Below are 26,095 nucleotides of genomic sequence, written 5' to 3'. Positions count from 1 at the left end.
GAAGAGTGTACAGACCCAGGGTAACCTGCCAGGGTCTACATGAGCTGGAGATAGTGGAGCACTATAGGGTGGACAGGGACCTCATACAGCAAATTTTTGAGCTGTGCTGGCCACGCCTGCCACACAGAACTAACAGAGGGGAACCCATCTCAGTGGATACCAAGGTATGTGTAGGCCTAAGAATACTAGCTACAGGTACCTTATAGGTTCATAGGTTCATAGATAGGTACTAGGCTATCTGCCCAAAGGCATTTATAAGCCTAGCCAGAATGTGTTCGCTTTTGCCACCACCTTAGATTAGTTTCCTGTGCCTCTGTCCAGCAGAGCCACTGAAGTGATCCCCGGGGCAAGCTTTCTGTTTCCCATCCACTCGTCAAGGTTTCTTTTGAAGAACGTTAGCGAGGAGCTCTGCCTAATGTAGATTGGAATCTTGTTCCAAAGCATGGAAAGACTCTGGGACAGGAATCTGTCCCTCTAGCGCATCCTATTTATTGCTGTGGTAAGGTTTAGATCCCTAGAGTGTGTGGCTCAAGGGGTAAGGTTTTCTTTAGGTGGAGCATGTCCATCAATTCTGGGTTAGACATGGCCTTGTATGTCAGGCAGAGATCACCTCTGAGTAGGTGGTATGCAACCAAGTACAGCTGGAGTTTCTTCAGTCGAGCTGCATAGGGCATCTGCTTGAAGTCAGTGATCCTCTTGGTGAAGTACTTCTGTGGTCTTTCCAGCTGTTGCAGGTGTCTTGTAAGGTACATCCCAATTGGGGCATTGTACTCTATGTTGGGTCTGATGAGTGATGAGTAGAGGGGAACAATGACCTCTTTTGACCTGGATGCGAACCCTTTTGTGATTAGGTGGGCTATGTAGAAGGATTTTCTAACCACTTTGGCAATGTGATTATCAAAGGTGAGTTTACTGTCTACTTGGGTCCCCAGATCCCTTATAATGTCTTCCGTATTTAGGGGACTACCACCTATGTGGTAGTTTGTGGGTACTTTGTTTTTTTCCAAAGGGGATGACTATGCACTTTTTGGTATTTAGCTTGAGGCCATAATTTTGACACCAGGTATCCATCTCAGTGAGACCCTTTTGAATATTGTGTCAGCTGGAGAGTCAATTATAGCCCCTAGTTTGCAGTCGTCTAAGAACTTGGTCAGCCATAGTCCTCCTGTGCTTGCCTGTACCTCTGTGAAGTATATGCTGAACAGGAGCGGTCCTAGGACTGAGCCCTGCAGAATGCCACTTGTAACCAGTTTAGAGTCAGACCTAGCTCCTGCAACTCTCACCATGTGAGTTCTGTCCGTGAGCCAGTTGGCAACCCATCTTGTGACATAGGGGTTTATGTTCAGGCTGGTGATCTTGTCTATAATACCAGAATGGGGAATGATGTTGAAGGCCTTAGTAAGGTCTAGTAGGCTATGTGTACCACCTTTCCCTCATCTATAGCCTTGGTAACTGTCTCAAAGAAGTCCACCAGCTTTAGGAGGCATGATCTGCCCTTAACAAAGCCAAACTGGGTAGGGTTCAGTGTTTCGAGGTTCCCAATGTCTCTGTTAATGAGTTCCATGATGATGCGCTCCATAGCCTTTCAGACCAAGCTAGTCAGGCTTATAGGGCAATAGTTCCTGGTGTCTGTTGTGGCGCCACCTTTGCGGAGCGGAATAACCATTGCTGTGCACCACTCTATTGTTACGTAGCCTTTGGAGAGGCTGCGTCAGTCACCTTCCAAAGGCCAACTGGGGATATGATGGGGATCTCACAGGCATCAGCATCCAGGGTACTCCACCAGTTCCTGGATGCCATGTCAGCACATGCCAGTAAGCATGTATATTTCCCCAACACCCATGAGGCATTGGCCAGCAATATACATCAGTTCCACCAAATAGCAGAATACCCTAAGGTAGTGGGTACTATAGACTGCACACACATATGCATCAAGGCACCACTTGGTGAGCAGAGTAAGTTCCACATCAACAGTAAGGGCTTCCCCTCCATCAACTGCCAGGTCATGTGATGCCCAGGGCATAATAATGAATGTGTGTGCTGAATGCCCTGGAAGCTATCAATATTCCCACATCTGGCATCTGATGCAGCTGTAGCAGAGATTTGCCAATGGGGACATCCCTTACGGTCACCTAGTGGGGGATGCTAGTTACGCACTGGAGCAATGGCTGATAAAACCCATCAAAAATGCACACACACCCGAACAAGAACTCCATAATGAGGCACATGCACAGACCAGAATCATAATAGAACATGTGTTTGGGATGCTCAAGTCCTGGTTCCTGTGCCTGGACACATCCAGTGGAGCCTTGCAGTTCTCACCAGCTACATGCACCCAAATTGTCATCGTATGTGCCATGCTACACAATATGATCCTGTGGACACAGCTGCAGCAAGAATAGCACGGGGCAGGGCCACACAGCCCCCCACCCTTGCCAAGGCCTGCACAGGCACAGAGTGACTCAGAGGAGGAACAAAGTGAGCCTGCCCCAGTAGACAACAGGAGGCATGCCCAGTATGCCCTGGACTTGGCAAAAAGGCAATGCATAGCACATACATTGACACAGGAGCGACCCAGGGAATGACACCTTTCTCTGACTCGCACATACAGTAAAAGGGATGCCAAATATGACACTACCTGTGCTCAACCATGTGTAGGGAGTGTACTATGTGCATCTGACATAGGCAGCCCTTCAGCACCACCCTCAATACTGGCACACCAACAAGGTAAGTCACTCAACCTACCAATTGCTGAATGTAGTAATATGTGTTGTTACCTGTATCTATGGTACGGATGTGAGCATGCAAGGGTATTGGGTGGCTGAATGTGATGCCAGCAGATAGTAGACACCTATAGTGGCAGCATGAGATCTTTAACAAATACGGTGTCACCATAGTAGCCAGTATTACACATGGTAACAAAACCCACTGCAGGAAATGTGTTGGGCCACATGTGTGTCCATATGGAACACACATGCCAGTCAGGGAGATTCACATGCCCAACAACAGTCACAGACAGAAGGACAGATGTAGACAAACACAAACAAAGGCTGTGCTAAGGCCACTGAATGATGCCTATGGGTACCCCCCCCCAGGCCTACACATACAGACTATATCAGGTCTGGCAGTGGGATGTTAGTTCTGAAGGGTAGGAAGTCAGAAACTAATATGTAGGTCAATGAAACATAGGACCAGTAGTACACTGACATCCATCTAGTCAGCATGATAGGTTAGAAAACATAATGAAATGGAGTACCTGACATACCAGTACAGTCATAGCAAATGTGTACAAGTGTCAGGTGTGCCCCCTCAATCCTGTGTAGCAATGTAGAAACAGCCAGGTGTGCCCACCCATATCCCATGTAGACAGTAGTAACAGTCAGGTGTGCCCAACCAATCCTATGTAGACATATAGTAACAGTCAGGTGAGCCCCCCCAATCCCATGTAGACATGTATTAACAGTCAGGTGTGTCCCCCAACACTACTAAGACATGTAGTAACAGTCAGGTGTTTTACCCCAATCCTATTTAGAAATGTAGTACTGGTCTGGTGTGCCCCCCAATTTGATGTGCACTCATTGTAACAGTCAGGTGTACCCCCCAGTCCTATGTAGAAATGTAGTGACAGTCAGGTGTGCAACCCCATATCCTATGTAGACATGTAGTAACAGTCAGGTATGCCCACCAATCCTATGTAGAAATGTAGTAACATGCATGTGTAGGTATAATACCAGTGGAGCACAAATGCCCAGAGGTGGGCAAGGTAGCAGGATAGATTGTAGCATTTGCACAATATGCAGGTATGTGTGTGTTAGGTTGGCGTGTGTTTCATATTGTGTGAGAGTGGTCAGTATGTATTCAGGTTGAGGTATGACCTGGTGGTCATTGCCCACTACTGCTGATGACAGAGCTAAGTCCTCACAACTGCAGTGCCAAAGACAATTCTCACCAGTATAACACATGCTAGCAGTAAGCCATTTTAAATGTATGGTGGTAATATGTGTCACCATCTGAAAGACTGAAATGGCATGGCTGCTGGGCTAGATATACAAGCAGTACACAGGGGAAAGTACCCCAGACATGCAATATATAATGTGTAACTGTGAAATGGACACACCCTTGGAACTGTACATACAGGTATGCATCACATTATCTGGGCCTGTAGTAGGGGATACCGGTGTCGCTGCCCAAACACTTGCAGATCACAAAGGTGGTAGGACTGATGTATTGGGAAACAGCTGATGTACCTGCACATGCCAGCATAACTGGAATGCCCCATGCATATCTGTGTGTCAGATACAAGTAGTGTCCATAGCACACATGCACCCAGCTCACCCAAACACCACCCACAGGTACCTCTCTGGTCATATCCCTGCTGTGGGGAATGGGTACAATATGACCCCACCTGTATATGGCAGTAGCGAAAGAATGCAGCATGCAGTGCAGGTGTGTCGCTAGCTGTAGGTAACACCCTGCCAGCATCCACACCACCTGATCAAGACTGATAGAAAGTATTGACATGAACACCTAGCACACCTATCCTGTCACCCCAGGAGAATATACTGTATGGCTGTCTGAGACTGTAGGACTGACAGAATGCAATGGCCTGCCACAGCTGGCCCGCATCAACACCAAATGACCTACATGCCTCTGACAAAGGCCTGTGTCTCACACATACTGACAATGCATGTTTTGTCATGGACACCCACATAACAGCATAACACACTCCAAATAAGCCATATGCAAGGCAATGTGGACAAACCACAATAACATGTCCACCATGTCCCTCTGCATGAACTATGGACCAACACCAAAACACAGCTGTGATGAGGGGATAACCTTAGGGAAAGTATCAGAGAATGTATTCATAATTTATGGAAAAGGCTAGAATAATAGAGGGGGGTGGTAGCATGGGCAGCATGGAATGTGCAAGGTCCGACACACAGCTGTATGCACACACTATCCATGGCTGCAAACACATAAATGGGTGGCTACATACCTGCCCGTACACCACAATATGGGTAATGTCCTGACTCATGGCCCCTGCCTCTGGGTAACCTGTGTGAATCTGTACAGCTATGAGGTTTTGCCACTGCAAGATAAGGCCATACTGTCATGTCAATGGATGTACAAGTATGGGATCCTCTGCCATCACTGTACAAAGGTGCTGAACCGGACACACAAACCTAGCAGCAAGTGTCTGCAGCTCCCCCTCCAGAATGGCATAACTTACCATAAATATGTAGGAATCCCACAATACCGGACACAGCTGCAGTCACCCTTGCCCCCCAGGACATCACTGTGAGCAAGAATGTCCACCTGACAGTACATGAGGACATAAAACATCACAGTGTATAACAGTACACATGTCTGAATATCTCTGCTAACAGCAGTACCATGTAGCAGACACAGCAATGACACAATCACCTGCACATACTATCCCCTGCACAGTTTGTCCCCATATTGCCAAATGATCTACGGATACCCTGCAGACACAGTTTGCTACCTGTAGGTGTACAACACAAAGGTCTGCACTGGAGTGCAAACTACCTGGAATGGATCCACACATTCAACACAGAAGGGCATATTGGGCATGCTCACACACTTAGAGAAATGAAGGCAATGTCAGACAATGACATGCTGAAACGTCATACTGGGCATGCTCACACACTTAAACAAATGAAGCCCATGTCTGCAAACAGCAGTGGACCATACATATCTGACAGTTGCAGATGTTAGTGCATACACTCCTTAGTATGCCCCAGTCATGCTTTGCACACACACTGGATTGGAATTTAGATATATATCCAAGGACAACACACTATAATAAGCCAAATGTAGACATACATAGATGTGTGGAAGAGAGTGACTGTGACAAAGAGCCATCCATCATGAGGCCTGTCCCACCCACCATCAGCCAAATGGCTACGACCACATAATGTGTAAATGTCACTCACTGTAGACATTAGCTACCAGTATCCATCAGCATTACAGACTATGAGGTGCAAGTGCTAGCTGTGCAACATGACTGTACAAGGCAGTAGTCATCTAGCAGCTGTATACATGTACCTGTGGAATATAACCCTGCGTGTGCCCGCATGTGGTGTTGCAACCTCTAGATGAATGGGTTACGGCCCATGCACACACACTGTCCTCCCCATAGCCCTATTATGACAAAGCTGCTGAGGTCATCCACTTTGAAATACACCTTTTGGAATGGAGTAGCCCAATAATCTCTGTGGCACTTCCTAAAACTGCGTAATGCTGTAGTGTGATAAACTAGATAGGCAGAAGTTCTATTCCCAGACATGGCAATTGTGTGTGTGTCTCTGTCAGTGTAGCAAGCAATGCTTTTTAGGTTAGTCACATTCACCACAATTCAAATGCCCTACTTTGGCAAGACTGCTGATGTCATTCATTGTGAAATACACTTTTGGTAAAGGTGTAGCCCAGTAATCTCAGTGACATGTCCAGTAACTGTGTACTGCTGTAGTGTAATAAATTAGTTAGGTATAAGTTCTAATCCCAAACATGACAACTGTGTGTGTGTGTGTGTGTGTGTGTGTGTGTGTGTGTGTGTGTGTGTGTGTGTGTGTGTGTGTGTGTGTGTGTGTGTCTGTAGGGAGCAATGCTTTTTAGGCTAGTCACACTCACTACAATTCAAATGCCCTACTTTAGCAAGGCAGCTGATGTCATTCACTGTGAAATACACTTTTGGGAAAGGTGTAGCTCAGTAATCTCCATGGTGCGTCCAATAATTGCGCACTGCTGCAGTGCAATAAACTAGTTAGGTAGGAGTTCTAATCCCAGACATGGCAAATCTGTGTGTGTCTCTGTCTGTGTAGGGAGCAATGCTTTTTAGGCTAGTCACACTCATTACAATTCAAATGCCCTACTTTGGCAAGGCTGCTTATGTTATTCACTATGACATACACCTTTGGGAAAGATGTAGCCCAGTAATCTCCATGGCACGTCCCATAACTGCGTACTGCTGTAGTGTGATAAACTAGTTGGGTAGGAGTTCTAATCCTAGACATGGCACATGTGTGTGTGTGTGTGTGTGTGTGTGTGTGTGTGTGTGTGTGTGTGTGTGTGTGTGTGTGTGTGTGTGCGTGTGTGTGCGTGTGTGTGCGTGTGTGTGCGTGTGTGTGTGTGTGTGTGTGTGTTTCTCTGTCTGTATATGGAGTAAAGCGTTTTTGGCTACTCACGCTCACTATAATTCAAATGTCCTACTTTGGCAAGGCTGCTGATGTAATTCACTGTGGAATAAACCTTTGAGAACAGTGTTGCTCAGTAATCCCCATGGTACATCCTGTAACTACATAATGCTGTAGTGTGATACACTAGTTAGGTAGGAGGTCAAATCACAGACATGACAACTTTGTGTGTGTATGTGTTTGTGTGTCTCTGTCTGTGTAGGAAGCAATGCTCTTTAGGCTAGACATACTCACTACAATTCAAATGCCCTACATTGGCATGGCTGCTGATGTCATTCACTGTGGAATACACCTTTGGGAAAGGTGCACCCCAGTAATGTCCATGATGCCTCCTATAACAGCATAATTCTGTAGTGTGATATAGAACTCTGGTAGGGCTTCTAGTCCCACACATGGTAGGTGTGGATGTTTGTGTGTGTGTGTGTGTGTGTGTGTGTGTGTGTTTCTTTGTGTGTGTAGGGAGCAATGCTTTTTAGGCTAGTCACACTCATTACAGATCAAATGCCCTACTTTGGCAAGGCTGCTGATGTCATTCACTGTGAAATACACCTTTGGGAAAGGTGTAGCCCAATAATCGTCATGGCGTGTCCTATAACAGTGTAATGCTGTAGTGTGATTTAGAACTCTGGTAGGGGTTCTAGTCCCACATATGGCAAGTGTGGATGTCTGCATGTGTGTTACTTTGTGTAGGGAGCAATGCTTTTTAGGCTAGTCACACTCACTACAGATCAAATGTCCTACTTTGGCAAGGCTGCTGATGTCATTAACTGTGAAATACCCATGTAGCCCAGTAATCTCTGTGACACGTCCTATAATAGCGTAACTCTGGAGTGTGACATAATACTCTCATAGGGGTTCTATTCCCACACACGGCAAGTGTGGATGTCTGTGTGTGTGTATGTTTCTATGTCTGTGTAGGGAGCAATGCTTTTTAGGCTAGTCACACTCACTACTATTCAAATGCCCTACTTATGTCATTCCCTGTAAAATACACCTTCTGGGAAAGGAATACTCCAGTAATCTCCATAGCATGTCCTATAACTGCATAGTGTTGTTGTGTAATAAACTAGTTAGGTAGGAGTTCTAATCCCAAGCATGGCAGGTGTGTGTGTGTGTGTGTGTGTGTGTGTGTGTGTGTGTGTGTGTGTGTGTGTGTGTGTGTGTGTGTGTGTGTGTGTGGGTGTGTGTGGGTGTGTGCCTTTGTGTGTGTCTCTGTCTGTGTTTGTCATTTGTATCCTGTGGGGAGATGGCTGTGAGTGTGTAACAACTGGAGTCATGGTGGAGCAGGCTTTGCAAATTGCTTATATGGAGACCCTAGTATATGTCTCAATGTCCACCTTACAGTGATAACAGATGTGAAATAGCCAAGAGGCTCAGGTGCAAATCCATACCCCTACATGTGACAACAAGGCCTGGTGAACAAAGTTAGCAACCCTTGTATTACCCAGAGAACACTCTCAACCCATGTCTCATACACAAACACACTTGCCTAGGCAACAACCACAATGTTGGTAGTACCCTGCATATTGCCCTCAGATAGTAACCATGGAGTGATTGCAGTGGACTAGAGAGGGCATGGCACCCTGTCCATCTGTCCAATAGGCACGTACATGCAAACAGTGCACCTTCACTATGTTCTCCACTGCATACCTGCTGTGCCATCAAATGTGACCCTCAAAGGACATGCCATGCCTTAAACACATGCCCTGTATGGACAGATGCCACTGACACCAACGAATACCTGTATCATGCTATCAATGTAGGTACAGTGTCAACCTGCTGTCCATTGCCAGTTCCCACCACATGAGGCCATGACTGGCACATCTGATGATAACAATCGGTGTACACAACATCAGCCAGACACCGCAGGTACAATTCCACATGTCACGTTACATGTATATGGGATGTGTGCACATCCCAGACACTGCCAATGTCATAGATTAAAGAACACATACATGGCAAGCAATGCACAGCAATGGCCACACACAATTGTTACCTAAGTCACTGGATGGTGAATACAATACCCACCTGAGTGGGCCAATACAGACACTACACCCCTGAGCCACACTTCAGACCATTGTCATGTGGCCTGATGCCAAGATATACCCATCACCCAGCCTTGCATAGCCATCTGGCACAGTCGACCACTACACACCCATGAAGCAATGCACCCATGCATGTCAGTACTGGCACCCTTTGTCTGTGTGTGTGGTGTATGATGGTTATGACCACATTCACACTCACTACAACCCCCCATTGGCATACTGAAGCATGCTGTCTGATGTCAGACACCTCCACATACCCTTTTCTCATATAACCTCTGGATAATCCCTGTGGTGCATATGATACTTGCACAGTATTGTATTGTGGCAAACTAACTAGTAAGGAGTTGTTTTCCTGACCCTGCCAAGTGTGTCAATGTGTGTGGGTCCCTGAGAGAGTGTGACTGTGATGACGCTGACACCTGTTCATGCAGACAGGTACGTGTACTGCACCAAATGTATAGCTACCATATCACTGTTGCAAATGTCACTCACCATCACATATACATTTGGAGAGCTCCTCAACATGTAACCTATGTGGCACATCCAATAACTGTATAGACATGTTCATAAGTTCATGGGTTCATAGGTAGGTACTAGGCTATCGGCCCAAGTGCCTACGTAAGCCTAGTCAACAAGGTTCCCTGACTTATGCCACCCAAGAAAGTTATTTTCCTGTGCCACTATTGAACAGAGACACAGAAGTGATCCCCGGGGTGTATTTCCTATTTCCCATCCACTCATCAAGATTTTTCTTGAAGAGTGCTAATGAAGAATTGACATAGATGGGCAGCCTGTTCCAGAGTATGGGAAGTCTCTGTGACAGCAATTCATAGTCAGTCAGGGGTTTGATACCCTGTACTGGTAGGTGTGTGACACCAACATGCTTATGTATTACTCTCCCACCCCTCCCTGACTTATCTTTGCCTCTGTCTGCCTCTCTCACTCCCTCTCTGGTGGATGTGGAGACTTACACCTGCTTTGCTTAGGCAGCAGCATACATTTTGTAAGTGATGCTCATGATCAGCTGATGGCCCCTGCATGATTTGCAGCCCTCCTCTAGCTGATTGCATGTGGAACAGCTGTGGCAACATTCCCATAGCCAATTGTATGGAAACACACTCCAATAATTATGAGCATCATGTTGGTGTTCAACCTTTTCATTTACTGTGAGCAGGACCTAGATCTGTTGTTTGGCAAACAGCATCACAGATGGATTGGGGATTTACGTCTAACAACATACACTCTGGAAACAGGCCAACACACAAGAAGGAGGTGTGCCTGACATGACTACATAATATAAGTGTTGCTATTCTGCATTTAGAGTAATGTTGGTTTAACAGGGTGTGTATGGATATGGCTGTTCTACATGTTTTAATACCTGTCATGACAGTGCTATGTTACTGAGGAAACACCATCTGTAGGGTCAGCTGCAGACTGGGCAGTGCGTGGTGCCTTTTGTTTCTTGTGTTACCCACAGAGCACCTATCTGTGAACTGAAGAAGCATAGTGTGAGGATTACAGACAGTACATGATGACAGACATGAGAGTTACTGACCTCATATCCCTCATAGGACATATGTTGCAACAAACCCTGTTACAACAGTAAATGTATGAGGTTATCACAGCAACATGTCAATATTAGCCCTGTGTTTGTACCTCCAGCCAAAACTCTGTCAACCTGTGTAGATATGTCATGCAGTAAGAGGTGCATATGTCCTGTACACCATAATTTATTGACATCATATCTGATAACATGCCAGTGGGATATCAGACTGCAACACATGTTATGTATAGTAGGGGTTCTCTTTGAGGACATAACCAGGGCATACTGTGGTTGTGTATACAGTACTGAGCTCTGTGTAAATATGGTGATTGTCGACAGCGTGTGCATTGTGAGTATGTTCCTTGGCCTGTGTACAGACTGTGGTAGATGACATTGTTATTGGTCCTGTTTTACCTGATGTTACATGCTGCTCCACTGCATGTTACTGTATCGGCTTCCATGTTTATAGGGCCAAACACACACATGTCCCATACCACAGACAGGCATTGGACCACACTGTGTAATGGCCCAGTATATGTAGGGTTAGTGTGTGAGTGGCACATATGAGGATGGTGTTGATCAGATAGTCCATATACTTTAATATTATGCTGGCTACTATATGTGTCTGCGGCTATGTTCACATTGGTTGTGGTTTTGCACTTTCACACAGGTGTTTGTTACTCTGTGCTGTGACATGCCTGTAGAGCCTGCTATATATGCAGGTACATGTGTATTCACCCATAAGAAATGTAGGCCAGTGTTGTGGCACAGTGCTTTGTTACATGCCTAGGGGCCTAGTGTCCTTACTCAGTGTGATGTTATGTCCAGATACTTGCCAGATGTATTGCTGCCAGGCCATCATAACAGTCATGTATGTCAGACAAAGCAGGGGGATGCTGTAAAGATGTATAAACTAACTAGTGGATAGTATGTGGCCATGGCACCTCTGTACCAGCGGTTATTATGTGGCAGGACAGACAAGGGTATGTGAATGCATAACCTATGGGGGCAAATGTATACCAGTATTTACATGTTATACCCATCTACATGGCTGTTAACATCCACATTGTCAGGCTTGGTCTACATGTCTTGCACTAAGGGGTTCTTTGTATACCTCTGGACTGACCAGAGTGTGTCAGACTGCCCATATTTATTGGCCATATCTCTGCTGTAGTCCACAGGATCATTACTGTGCTAGCAGTAGTACTGTACTATGATGTCCTTAGAATGCCTGTCAGTAGCCAATGGTGCACATGTTAAAAGCAGATGTGACCTCCCACACACAACATGTCTGTGAAGACAACACCTATCACAGTAGGAATAGTCTACATATATACCTGCACTATATACCTGACATCCCCTTGCACTATGAGGTTGGGACTGTTGGGGCTGAGGTAGGGCTCCACTCCATGTTCAGGACATATGGTGGACATATATGTATATATAATTATCCATATAGCTGTATAGATATATACACATATACATATTGACATACATAGATGGATATGAATATGTACTATATATATATATATATATATATATATATATATATATATATATATATACACACACACACACACACACACATATAAATACTCAGATATATACATATACACAGCAATATATGTCTACATATATACAGATAGAGATACATATGCACATATACTTATGGATATCTACATATATATATTGACAGTAATTGATATATTAGAATAGATATGTATGCACATATAGTTATAGATATCTACATATATATCTACATAAATGTGCATATCTGTACACATAGCATGTGCATACATATATAGCTATATATATATATATATATATATATATATATATATATATACGAAGAGATGTATACATGCCCATATATATGTTGCACTATACAGATGTGTATAGAGACATATGCATGAATTTATATGTGTATGTACATGTAGACATATATCAACCTATTATATGTATATGTCCATATTCATGTCATGTGTAAACCTCAGATTGTGTATACTCTCCCAGATGTATCTCACCATATGTATCTGCTATGTGAACATTATGTTAAAGCAACATATGTGATACAACAGTCATATTAATAACAAGTACTACATAATTGTGGCAGTAAAGGCAATTTTTCAATACTAATCAATTTGTCTATTGACAGATATATTGGAAAAACAACAGCTGTCTTCACGGTGGTCATGACGTAGTGGTTAAGTGTTGTGGCTTTAGTGTACAGGGTCCTATGTTCAAGGGCTGTTCATTTTGTTGCTAAGCAGAACAAGGGCTGTCAGAGACAGAATGGTTAAGGCAGTTTTGGGCAGCTTTAAGCATGTTTGCATGGTTTTGCGTGAAGCTAAGTGGTGCTAAGCTACGGGTAAATGTATGAGTGCTTACACAGTGTAGTCTTCGCTTACTAGTGTGCAATTCAGCTTAGCTGTTATATTGTAGCAATGTTGATACCTGCTAAGCATGGCTTAGCCCTTGTAACTAGTTCACACTGCCCGGTCTGATAGAGCAGGGTAATGACATCTGTAATAAGTGTATGCAATGTCATGTACAATACATGCACCTATGTGCTGTCATTACGGTAGCAAAGGGTGTGGGTGTCATGTCTGGGACACAGACATATGTGAGGCCTGTACAGCACTGTTATCTGTGTGACTTTGTTACATACAGGGGTAGTAGCCTAGGGTACATGCTGTCACACTGGCATGTAGTGTATGATGGCGGTACTACTGTTGGCAGTGCCTACCCATGCAAGAATAGAGTGCTAAATGTAGTACTGACAACAGGCACACCTGCAGGCATAGCTGGACTCTGAGGCCTCCCTGTTGTATCCCTGGTGTGTGAGCAGTGTCACAGTATATAACCCCTACTGGGTAATGATCCGACATGTGGAATGTGACTGTAGACTACCGTCTGTACAGCACATGATAGCGAGGGCTCCTGACATGTAGTTATGGCATACATATTGTTGTCAAACATCTATCTGTCAACACATTCATCCTACAGCATAGCTACTTGCCAAGCAGATGATTGTCAGTCTCTGTACAGATGTGCAGATGGTAGGTATCCCACTGGGAAATGTACAGGCATCCTAAGCTTGATTGACACTGACATGTCTGCCCAGCTGTGTAAGAACTGGCACAAATTGGAGATAACACCCTGTACACACCATATACCACAGGTATCTCCACTACACTACCACAGTCAACTGAACATGCTTGGGTACCGGTCTCCATCACAGACACCAACCCCATGTCGCATGCATGTCAACTTGATCTCCTCAGTGGCAATGTGCAGGAGGCACCTGGCAGAATGGCTGATGCATGTCACTTCCACCATGATGGTCACGACAGTAGTGTCTGTCGATGCCTTACCTGCTGCCACATGGCAGGTGGCAGGATACCACTGTACACACAACCCCTACACAACCCATCTCTCCTTGGACAATAGCTAGGTACACATCTAAGACCACCTGCAGGGATGCACCCCAGTACTGACACATGTGTACATGTGCATGACAGAGTATAGCAGTGTTTGTGTTAGCACACCTCTACATGGGAATTCCATTAGGGCCTTCACAATGTCCACAACCACCCATTTCCATAGTCAGTTGTGGCTGCTGCTGTATGGGACATTACATGTACCCTGTTAATCTCCTCTCCATACCAGCTACACAAGCCTTGCAGTACCATCACAACAGTGTTGTACAAATGGGTTGATAGGCATGACATACCCATTCTGTTCTGGTAAGTGTGTGTATATGTGTGCATGTCAGTTCATCTGTAGGGTACAGCATTCCTAGGCCACATACTCTTATTACAATACCCATTGCCACACGATAGTACAGATAGTGTTGTTGCTGCCCATCCGTGAGGCATGACAGTGCAACACCCTGCTATGTGTGTGGCATGTGTACTAGATGCATATCCCTGTAGTACCACTGTTGGGATCTACAATGGGTTGTATTGCAGTCGTGGCCAATGTGTGATGGTGGCTATATCAGAGTGTCATCATGGGTTTCAGGGAGTACAATATCCACTGGTGGATGTGGGTGCTTTGTACACTGTCATTACACCAAGGGACACCCGGTATATGTCTCATGTACCACATTATGGTTAGCATTGTCACCATCAACCATACAGGTAATTGATACCACATTCCAGGCCAGTTATGCATGTGCTGTGTGCAGCCTACTTGTAGCACATTGGACACATGGTCATGTTAGTTAGCAGGGAAAGGCCCTGGTATCTCAGATGTGTGTCTGCCTGTTATGTGTCTGTTAATGTGCATATGAAGGTATGTCACACTATGAATTGTCCATATACACCCATTACATCCCCATTAGCATACTGTACATGTCTGAGGATTCTCTGCATGTAACATGTAACCTCACCCTAAACACTGTATGGTGTGTGCAATGAAAGCCACATACTTCAGTATCACTACATACTTATGTAGGGGTCTAGTCCCAGCATTGCCAAGTAACAGTGTGCAGTATGTGGATGGGGCTACATCAGGTTGCAGATTATACACACCCCAGTGGATCAGCTGTTCATGTGGTACAGGCAATAACTGTTATACTAACCTGTGACGTGTTCAACTGTACCCAAGATATGTCACAGCCATGGTGTCACCACAGTGCAATACCCCGTTGTGGAATATGCCTGCAGACCATCCTCTTGCAGACACATGTACACCTACAACACAAATGATTAACATTATAGAGACCATAATCAACCAGTGTTACTAACAGCTATACTGCATCATTGCTGGATGGCTACACTACCTGACATATATGCATTACACTTTACTCCTTACAACATGTTACACTGCAGTACTGTGGTGCACTGTAATACAGTCACCATGTGCATCAGAACCATATTAGCCTGTCCCTGTATTGATGGTATGGATGACAGGGATGTGGCACTGGTATCATCATATGCACAGGGTGTGTTGTTGGTTTGCCAGAGGCCGAGGGTGGGCCATACATTTGAAACCATGTGTGTTGGTGAGGGGTGTACTGAGGTGAACTTGGTATGGTGATGTGTGTTTAGGCATGGGGTTGCCCTAGGTGTGCTTGTATAGTGTGTGGGTATGCATGCTCACAGTTCTTCCATGTGGCTGCCCTACACTTGTGTTTATGGACCGCTGCAGACCATAACTGGCAGGGTGTGCAGTTCACTGCCTCCATCTATGGACACATGGACTGTGCCTCCCAGGGGTTCCATGGGCATGTCCAGGTACAGGTCTCGATGTGAAACTTTCACCTGATGATGAAAAATGTCCACTGGTGCCAGGTCCCTCCTGGGACTGGCCAGGACCACACACTCATGGCTTGATGTGGTGTGGAGTGGACAGCACCCCCCTTGCACTGCCAGAGCTGGTACTGCCACTATGAGAGCTCCTTGGTGACTTTGCACATCCAAGTTGACTGCCAGCTGTTGGTGTTGCTGGCCTATGTCCATGCAGCTGTTGCCATACCCCAACCACATGTTCAAGCACGGACATACCATGGTCGATGAGGGCCATTATCTCACCAGACTGTCTATCCATGAGCTCGGTATAAGCACGGATGGCACCAGACAGTTCGCAGAAGTTGTTGCTTGCAGATGTGAGAGCAGCCATCTGCAACCTCAGGCCCTGTCTGGTGCAACGTTCCATATATGCCTGCACTGTCATGACAGCCTGAAACATGCGCCTGCTGGTACCAGCTATGTCACCTCTGCCAAGGGCATGATGTCCAGTGGCCCTACAATGAGCACCCTGAGACATTTGCCTATGTGGTGCCCTGCCAGACATCTGGCTATGCCTGCTGTGACCAGACACAGTAGGCATGGTTACCACACTTTCCTGTGCACTGCCACCAAACACCAGCTATCCCTCCACTATGGCCACTGGTGATAGGGTATGTATATGCACGGAAACTGTGTGCGGGGTTGGGATGGCTAAAATGGGGATGTCAAATGATGATGCAGTTTCAGCCCCTGACAACCCCAACTGTGCCTCAACAATGCTATCATCACCTTCGATGTCTGTATGGACACCAACATCAGATTGCATGCAGGAGGGACCCTGACCCATCTCACCACCTGTGGGGGAAAACAATGAACACACTTTAAAACCTGTACAGCATTGCCTAACAGTACACACACACGCACACATGCACACACGCACACACGCATACACGCACACACACACCACACACACACACACACACACACACACACACACACACACACACACACACACACACACACACACACACACACACCACCATAATACCTACCTGTTCGTGACTTTACAGACAGTCCCTTGAATATTTCCATGTGTTCCCCATCCTGCATCACACTTGGTAACATAAAAACATTGATACTACTCATTAACATATCAGTCCTCTAAATGCCTAGACAAGCGATCACAACACAAGACCTGTTACTACATTACCTACCTGACCTGTGTGTAGTGGTTTTAGGTTACCTCACTGCTGTCATTCAGTGTTCACCCTGTGTATGTCAAGACATCATGGGCATGGCCCCTATATGTGTGGGCTATGTTCATTCCATAATATCATGCACTGGTGTGTCATGTGTATGTATTACTCAGTACATGCCAGATATGCTGCGCAATTAGGCTATCACGTGACAACTGTAATATATGAATATACTCCCTGGTGTTGACTAGTACTCCCCCAATGCATCTGTAGTGCTGCATATGTGGGTTGTAGGTCACCTCTCTGCTCAATGCAGTATTAAGGGTATACCTGGTGTCTACCTTCCCTCCCAATGCCTTTTCCATGCTACAGACCTTATTATACTATCAGCTGTTCTGTGATTACATACATGACAAGTATTCCTGGTGTGTAATGTGGCAGTCCATATCCATGTACTGCATGATCCCAAATGGAGGTACTGCTGTATGAACACCCCACAATCACACATGTGCATACATGTCCACCCACACAAACACACAGACACACACATGCACACATGCATCCTACATGCATCAACCTCCCTGCACTTTACCAGAGTGGCCCTACAGACAAACTAACTACCCACCAGGATGCACACACACACACACACACACACACACACACACACACACACACACACACACACACACACACACACACACACACACACACACACACACACACACACACACACACACAGGTCAGGTTGCACCATGATAGTACACACACTCCTCCTATTACCCATCTGTCAACATGCATAACATATGGTACACAACAGCATGCAGTACAGCTATAGTCAATCCATGCTAGCAACAGTATACATGTGTGTGATGCATGTGCTGTGTCACTTGGTGATGCCCCTTCCCCTGGATACCCCTGCACCCATGTTCACAGTATTGCTGTGCACCTGATCTGCACCCTACCACGTACTGTGCACCACACCTCACAGGTGTACAACCTATTGCTGAATGTGTACTGCTGTGTCAGTTATGTCAGCTTTAATGCTCACAGCCCCTATGTTATTCAGCAACACACACCTGGGATGATATGTGGACAGATGTCATTTGTGAATGCCTGATGTCTGATTTACAGCTTTCAACATCATCGGACCATGTATGACCAATCCAGTACTCTTACACTGACAACCATCAGAGCATACCATAGCTACAGGGGGTGCACACACCCTTATTGATATGACGTAACCATCCTTGATCTGCCATCGGACCACATCACCGCATATCTTAACAGTATATGAGCCCAATATTTGACATATGTCCTGTACTTTCACATGTAGCATCTACGGAATGTGTTAGGTGTGTGGATGCTGACAGCGATGCATACACTCCGTGTGGGCATATGTGTGCACACCCTTATCATGATGGTGTGTCGCACCTCCTGTTATGTGTACTACAGCACTCACTACTCCTGGCAGGGGTATACTAGTGTGGGCCATCTGCATTTTCCAGTGTATGTTCAGTCTGCCCTACACATGTCCCCCTAATCAGCATGATTGCAAGGTCTACTCATGTGCACATCCCTTGGTGTCCACACACTGCCATCACTATTGTTGTGGGGTAGGGTTATGTATGCCACAGTTCCTGAACCTGACTATGTGCAGATATAGCCATTCTTAGCATCCTTAGGATCCCTGCTGCAGTGCACTGGTGTGTCATGCTGACACCCCCCACCTCCTTCAGCCTTTTGGCAGATGCATGACAAGTAAGGCCTACACATGTGTTTCACTTTGCCGTGACCCATACACTGAACACCACATGTTATAGCCTAGTCCCAGCTGATAATGTGGACTACTGTAATGCCTTATGCTATAGTGTAACTCTGCAGCACTTGCCATTGTCCTACAGGTATATACACTGGTGTTGCACTGTATATGGGTGTTGTTCCAAACATGTCCCTACTGTAGGCCATGTCTTCCACTATTATGTTACTCCCTGTGAACACATTCCATAATGACAGGATGTTAGTTATCATGCAGGTGTCACTGATATGCCCCTCCAATACCCCACCATGGTCACTCCTGTGATGACGTGCATTTAACATTAACAATACATGCACATGTACAGTATGCATTCTGGGTAGGTGTGTTAGATGTGTGCATGGAATATACCATCCCCATTACATGCCCGGTGTATCAGCAAGCATCTACAGAAACCATATGCACCATCTACAGGCTGCTGCCTTGGTGGTATCCCTGAGGGAACTACATAAGAAGGTGAGAGATGCAAAGCCAGTGGCCAGACCTGTGACATTGGTACAGGGTGGGTGCAGCATTACAATACATCAACAGTACATGTCCACAATACTACCATATATGTACATCTGTTTATCACTACTATGCAGCAACAAATATATCCATTACATGTCAGGTATGCATGATCTACCTGTACCCATATGGATGTATACACAACAGTGGTCTACTGTTGTGCCCTGTGGCCTTACTTGCATGCTCCTTGGCTGGTGTGTGGATGGCATCCACCTCCACAAAGGTGCCTGCCGGTTGCTGGCTGTGCAGATGAGCAGGTGCCACGAGACTGGTTAGGAGCTCCTCCACACATGTCAGGGGGGATGGATGGCATGGGACCCCCTTTGGTGAAGTGATCCCCGGACTGTAGCAGCACCCTAACGGGCATTGCCAAGCAGGTCAGAACAATGATGCCAGATGTGCTCATAGCTGCGGTTGTGCAGTCTGACATCATTGACCCTGTAGACTAGGTTGTTCCACAGGGCGGTTCACTCTTGCTGATCATCGGTGGCCTGGCCAATCAATATTGTATAGGGCTGTATGAGGTCATTCAGCAGTATTTCATTTTCAGCTGCTGTGTAGGCTGGCAGCCTTCCATGGGACAACATGCCTGAAAGACATAAAGATGGACACAGGTGTGAGCAAGTCATGCAGCAAGGTTACCACAGTTCTTAATACACATCTCTGTCACCCCCCACCATATCAATGACAACAGACTGTACACACAACTCAATAGGTATGGCTACAGCATACCTACCAGTGGGGAAGATATTGTACTGTACATGTCCTCTATATTACTACCACAGTGTTGCATGATATGTGTGAGGTAACAGCACACATAGCAATACACACAGATCTCTACAGCTGTCATTGTGTGCTACATGGACGGGTATGTCACACGTGAACCTCTTGTTGCGACCACATTGTCCTTGTCTGTGAAGTATGGAATGGGAATACATTTATGTTTGTGTGTGTGTTCGCAAATATGTAGACATGTGCATATAAGTATATAGCTATATATGTGTAGATATATATGATGTATATACGTGTTCATATATTTGTCTAAACATGGGTATCTGTATATTTGTGGACATATATATAACACAACGCACACTATGATGGCTTACATCTTATCAGTCAGTGCTGCTCTGCATGGTTGATGGGTATGGCCCACTATCCACAGGGATGGACTCGATTGTCCTTAGCAGTTGTTCAGCTGAACATCATTACAACAATGTCTGAAGCACATATAAATCATTCCACATCATCTATTTCATTATTATGGACCAAGTACTATGCTATGGTCAATTACATACATATATACTTCACATACCTGTTCTGGGAATGCAGTCTCTTCTGGATGTTTTTTTTTTCTGTGCCTTACACACACTCTCTCTCTCACTCTCAGTCTCTTTCCAGTAAATGGAATGAGCTGCTCTGCATAGATTGCAGCATGGAATTTGTAGGTGATGCACGTGATCAGGTGATGGCTTCTGCACCAATCAGTGTCCTCCACTTGCTACCTGCATGCAGCATGCTGTGTAGTACTTCCAAATACCACTGTCATGGCAACCGACTACTATAAATCCCTACATCATGTGGGCGTTGCCCCTTTACTTTTCATGTATGATGGACATCCTTCCTGTGTGTGGGCAATGGTATTACAGACAGCAGGTAGCAATGCCTCTTCCAGGAGAACCTGCACACTCAGGCCATCTACATAATTGTAGGAGGTTCAAGAACTACAGACAGAGCATGAGTAGTGTCATTGTATGCATTGTATAGCACCAGTGTTACAGGGTTTGTATGTACATACTAGTTTAACTTGGAATGCAGTCTGTCTGCATAGCTCTCTACTGTGGGCCTATCCACTTGATGGCCAGAGGTGTGCCTATTATGTTTTGTCTGTCCACTACACAGGTCGTGTGTCGGATATATCACTGGCAGTGTGTGTTGAGTGCTTAGGTTCATAGGTTCATAGGTTTATACTAGGCTATCTGCCCTAAGGCATTTATAAGCCTAGCCCAAAGTTTTGTGGCTTACGCCACCCCTTATGTTAAAAAATACTGTGCCCATTAGTTTGTTGTGCCTCTGTCCAGCAGTGACACAGAGATGATTCCCGGGGTAAACCTACGATCTCCCATCCACCAGTCAAGATTTCTCTTGAACAGAGTCAGCGAGGTGCTCTGCCTCACATGGACCGGGATTTTATTCCACAGCATAGGGAGTCTCTGGGTGACAAATCTATCCCTCCAGCATGTCCTATTTATATCCGTGCTAAGGTTTAAGTCGCTTGCTCTAGTGGATCTGGTAGATTTGGATTTTTTGAGGTGGAGCATGTCCATTAATTCCGGGTTGGACATGGCCTTGTATGTCAGGCACAGGTCACTTCTGAGCAGGCGGTATGCGACTGAATAGAGCTGGAGTTTCTTCAGTCTGGCAGCATATGACAGATTTTGGAGTCCCTTTATCCTTTTGGTGAGGAACTTTTGGGGTCTCTCCAATTGCTGCAGGTGTCGGGTAAGTTACATCCCGAATGGGGCATTGTACTCGATCATTGGTCTGATAAGTGAAGAGTACAGGGGAACAATGACCTCACTTGATCTGGATGTGAATCCCTTCATGATCAGGTGGGCAATGTAGAAGGTCTTTCTAACCACTTTAGCAATGTGAGTGTCAAAAGAAAGGCCACTGTCAACCTGGGTCCCCAGGTCCCTGATAACCTCTTCTGTGCTTAATGGATTGCCACCTATATGGTAGCTTGGGGTTACCTTGTTTTCCCGAAGGGTATGACTATACATTTTTTGGCATTTAACTTCAGGCCATGGCTCTGGCACCAGTTATCAGTTTCCGTGAGACCCCTCTGAAGGATATCTGTGTCCGATGTACTTTCCACTATGGCGCCCAATTTGCAGTCATCTGCAAACTTTGTCAGCCATAGTCCTCCTATGTTTGCCTGCACCTCTGAGAAGTAGATGCCGAACAACAGAGGGCCAAGGACTGAGCCCTGTGGGACACCACTTGTGACTGGTTTGGAGTCTGACATGGCACCAGCAACTCTAACCCTGTGGGTTCTGTCCTTTAGCCAGTTTGCAACCCATCTTGTGACATATGGGTTTAAATTTAAGCTGGTAAGTTTCTCTATAATACCCAAGTGGGGTATTGTGTCAAAAGTTTTTGCAAGGTCAAGGTAGGCTGTATGGACTGCCTTTTCCTCATCAATGGCCTTGGTGACTGTTTCGAAGAAGTCGACCAAGTTCAAAAGGCATGATCTGCCCTTGACAAAGCCAAACTGGGTCGGGTCCAATGTCTGCAAGTCCCCTATGTTTTTGTTTATGAGTTTCATTATGATCCTCTCCATAGCTTTGCAGACCAGGCTTGTTAAGCTTATGGGACGGTAATTACCAGGGTCCGTAGAAGCACCGTCTTTGTGGAGTGGGACCACAGTTGCCGTACGCCACTCCTTGGGCATGTATCCTGTGGTAAGGCTAAGATTAAACAGCTGTCTTATATGCGGGTTTAGTTCCTCATTGAGTTCATGTAGCACACAGCCGGGGACACGATCCGGTCCCATTGATGCTGTGTTTTTAGCTTTAGAGAGAGCAGCTTTCACCTGCACATTTGAGATGTCTGGGAGGCTACACTCTGCTGGGATAGTTATCTCTCCTTTTGGGGGGGAGAGGGGGGTGAAGTTTGCACTGAACCTGTCTGCCAGTATGTTGGCAATGTCTGTGGGTTCAGTGATTTTTGTATCATTTTGGACTAATTCTGTGCATATCTGGGAGTTTCCAACCAGGTTTCTAACATAGCTGAAGAAGGCCTTATGATTGTCTTTTGAATCTATTGCAATTTTTCTCTCTAAGTTGGCCTTGGATGATTTTATGAGTGCTCATATTTTTTTACTAATAATGATCAAGGGTGTCTTCTCTTTTATGGATTTTGCTCTATCATGTAACATCTTTCTCCTCTTATTGTAAAGTTTGTTTATGGCTGGGGTCCACCAGACTGGACGTTTGCCCTTGGTGGAAAGAGTCTTGATTTTATTAGGGATTGCCTGATCCATGCAGTCCTGGAGGTGTTCATAGAAGGCATTTGTAAGGGCTTCCGCAGCTTGGATTGTGGTTTCCACTGGCTCGGGGGCCTTGAAAGATACCACACCAGTCTTGAGTAGTGTGAAGTTTGCTTTAGAGAAGTTCTTCACTGTGGTCTTTTGTTTAGGGTGGGTCGGATGTGGATTTCCAGTGAGATAAGTTTGTGATCTGATCTCACCAATGAAGGATGTACTTCAGTGTGGAGCATTTTGTCCCCATGTTTGTGATGATGAGATCTAGTATATTTTCTCCTCTTGTGGGAACGGTGACTAGTTGTTCAATGGCATTTGAATTTATGAACTCCAGGAACCTTTGGGCTAGAAAGTTGGGGCTTGAGTAATGTTCCCAGTCTATATTCAGGTAGTTGAAGTCACCCAATATAATGGTGTTTGGAGATACATTTATACCCTCCAGTGTCTTCAGGAAGGCTGTGTGGGGTTCCTGAGTTTGAGAGGGTGGCCTGTAGCATGCTACAAATTGTAGAGCAGTTTTGCCTATGGTTAATTGCACCTGGATGGTTTCCGATGCTTCGTGCGTTGCCACCAACCTGGAGGTGCGGGTATCCTTGATGAATATGGATACACCCCCCTCCTTTTGTGGTGTGGTCCAGGTTTTGGGGCCAGAACGCATGATATGAGGTAAAACCTGATAGTGCCGGGGTGCTCTCAGGAGCCTTGAACCAGGTTTCAGTCACAGCACAGACATCGATGTTCTCCATACTGAGAAGGGCCTTGAGTGCATGCATTTTGAGATTTAGGCTTCTGGCATTGAGCAGCATTACCCTTAGTTTCTTCCCATTTTTGTTTTCTAGGGTGGTAGGTTTAGAATTTGAGCCTTGCCTAAAAAAGGCACTATGGGGTGGCAAGAGCCCTAGCCAATATCCGAATCCCAGGGTGACAGGTGCAAGCCGTCCCTTAATAAGCAGCGTGGCTTGTCAAGCATGTCATCCCAGGCAGACAGACACTGGATCCCCTTTGAATGACACCAGAAATTAAGCCAATTGTTAAAGCTGATCATCTTGCCTCTATGTTGTGACATCATTCTTGGTGAAGGAAGGATACTGCTCAGGGTCAGGGTCATACCTGCCTGGGCTACATAATCAGAGAGCTCCTCTATGTCTCTTTTCATGTAGTCCAGGGAGGTACATCTCAGGTCGTTCACACCAGCATGGACAATGACTGTGTCATATTTGTACTTGCTGTGGAGTGACCCGAGTGCTTGTGTTATGTGGCAGATTCTAGCACCTGATAGGCAGCTTACTGTGACCCTCTCCTTGTTCAGCCTTGTGAGTGGGACGTCAGTGTGTCTGACTATGGAGTCACCTATGACAAGTATGTTTGGTGTTGTATTTGGCCTTAAGGGCTGTGACTGCTTTGCACACTGATTTTGTGGTTTATGTGTTGCCTGTGGTGTGTCATGAGGTGGCAGTTGCTTGGATGTCTGCTTTGGAGGCCTCTGCTGTTTAGGTAAATATTTGCTCAGAGCCTCCGAGTATGACTTTGTGTGTTTATGTGTTTGATTCATTGTTGTGATAGCTTTATGTGAGACTGGTTTTGTGGTGTGTGTAGCTGCCTTCTCCTCCTGTCTGGTCTTGCCAGTCCTGAGTTGAGAGAGCTCAGCCTCCAGTTTGGCTAAATAGCTGCATCTCTCACAAGTATTTGTGTTATGTGAGAGGAGGAGAGGGTTGTCAGTGTACATGAGGCAATTGCAACATTGCCTCAATATTCCCAAATTCACCAACTGGACAGGAGAGGACGCCAGCATCTGGCCCTTCGACATGCTAGAGAAATTTAGAAGTTAGGGGTGTAACTGAATAAGAGAGGACTTAGTAAGGAAGTGGGTACTCCTGGGGGGGGGGGGTTGCTAGTGAGGGACTTTGTATAATACAGAAGTGCTAAACCTGAAAAGAAGATGCTTTTAAGACAAGTAAAAGCTTTTAGGAACAAGTGCTGCGCTTTTTTAGTTTAGGGATATACTGTTTAGATTGCTAGTAGAGCAGTTCTAAGGGAAAAAAATGAAGAACAGACTTTATAGAGCCACAAAAAGTTTAACCTTTTTAAACCGGCACTGCCCGATGCTGCTCTAGTGGCAACTCCGTGCTAAATCGCGCTAAAGCACTCTAAAGCGTGCTTGATAGGAGGGGCTGGAAAGAGCCAGGAATTGACCCAAAACGGCCAATAAAGCCTCAGTTTCAAGTCAGTAACCACTCCCACGGGGGCAGGGAAGCAGCTCAGTGTTTTACACTGCCACTGATCAACAGAGAAACTTTCCTCTAGCCCAAGCAAAAATGGCCTCACAGAAACTTACAAAACAGTTCAAGAACAGCAAGCCTGTAACTTGAACTTTTTTAAATCTCAGAAAAGTGGGAAAAAAGCAAGATTGTTTTGTTTGATTTTGTTTGCTTTCAGTACATGGCTACATCCATTTGTGTTTCTAAATTCATACTCCTGACTAAGGGTATGTTGCAGAC

The sequence above is a fragment of the Protopterus annectens genome, chromosome 1.part0 (assembly GCF_019279795.1).
Source record: "Protopterus annectens isolate FY-2018-M chromosome 1.part0, PAN1.0, whole genome shotgun sequence".
In the NCBI taxonomy this organism is placed as follows: Eukaryota; Metazoa; Chordata; order Ceratodontiformes; family Protopteridae; genus Protopterus; species Protopterus annectens.
Note: the sequence above shows the minus strand (reverse complement) of the source record.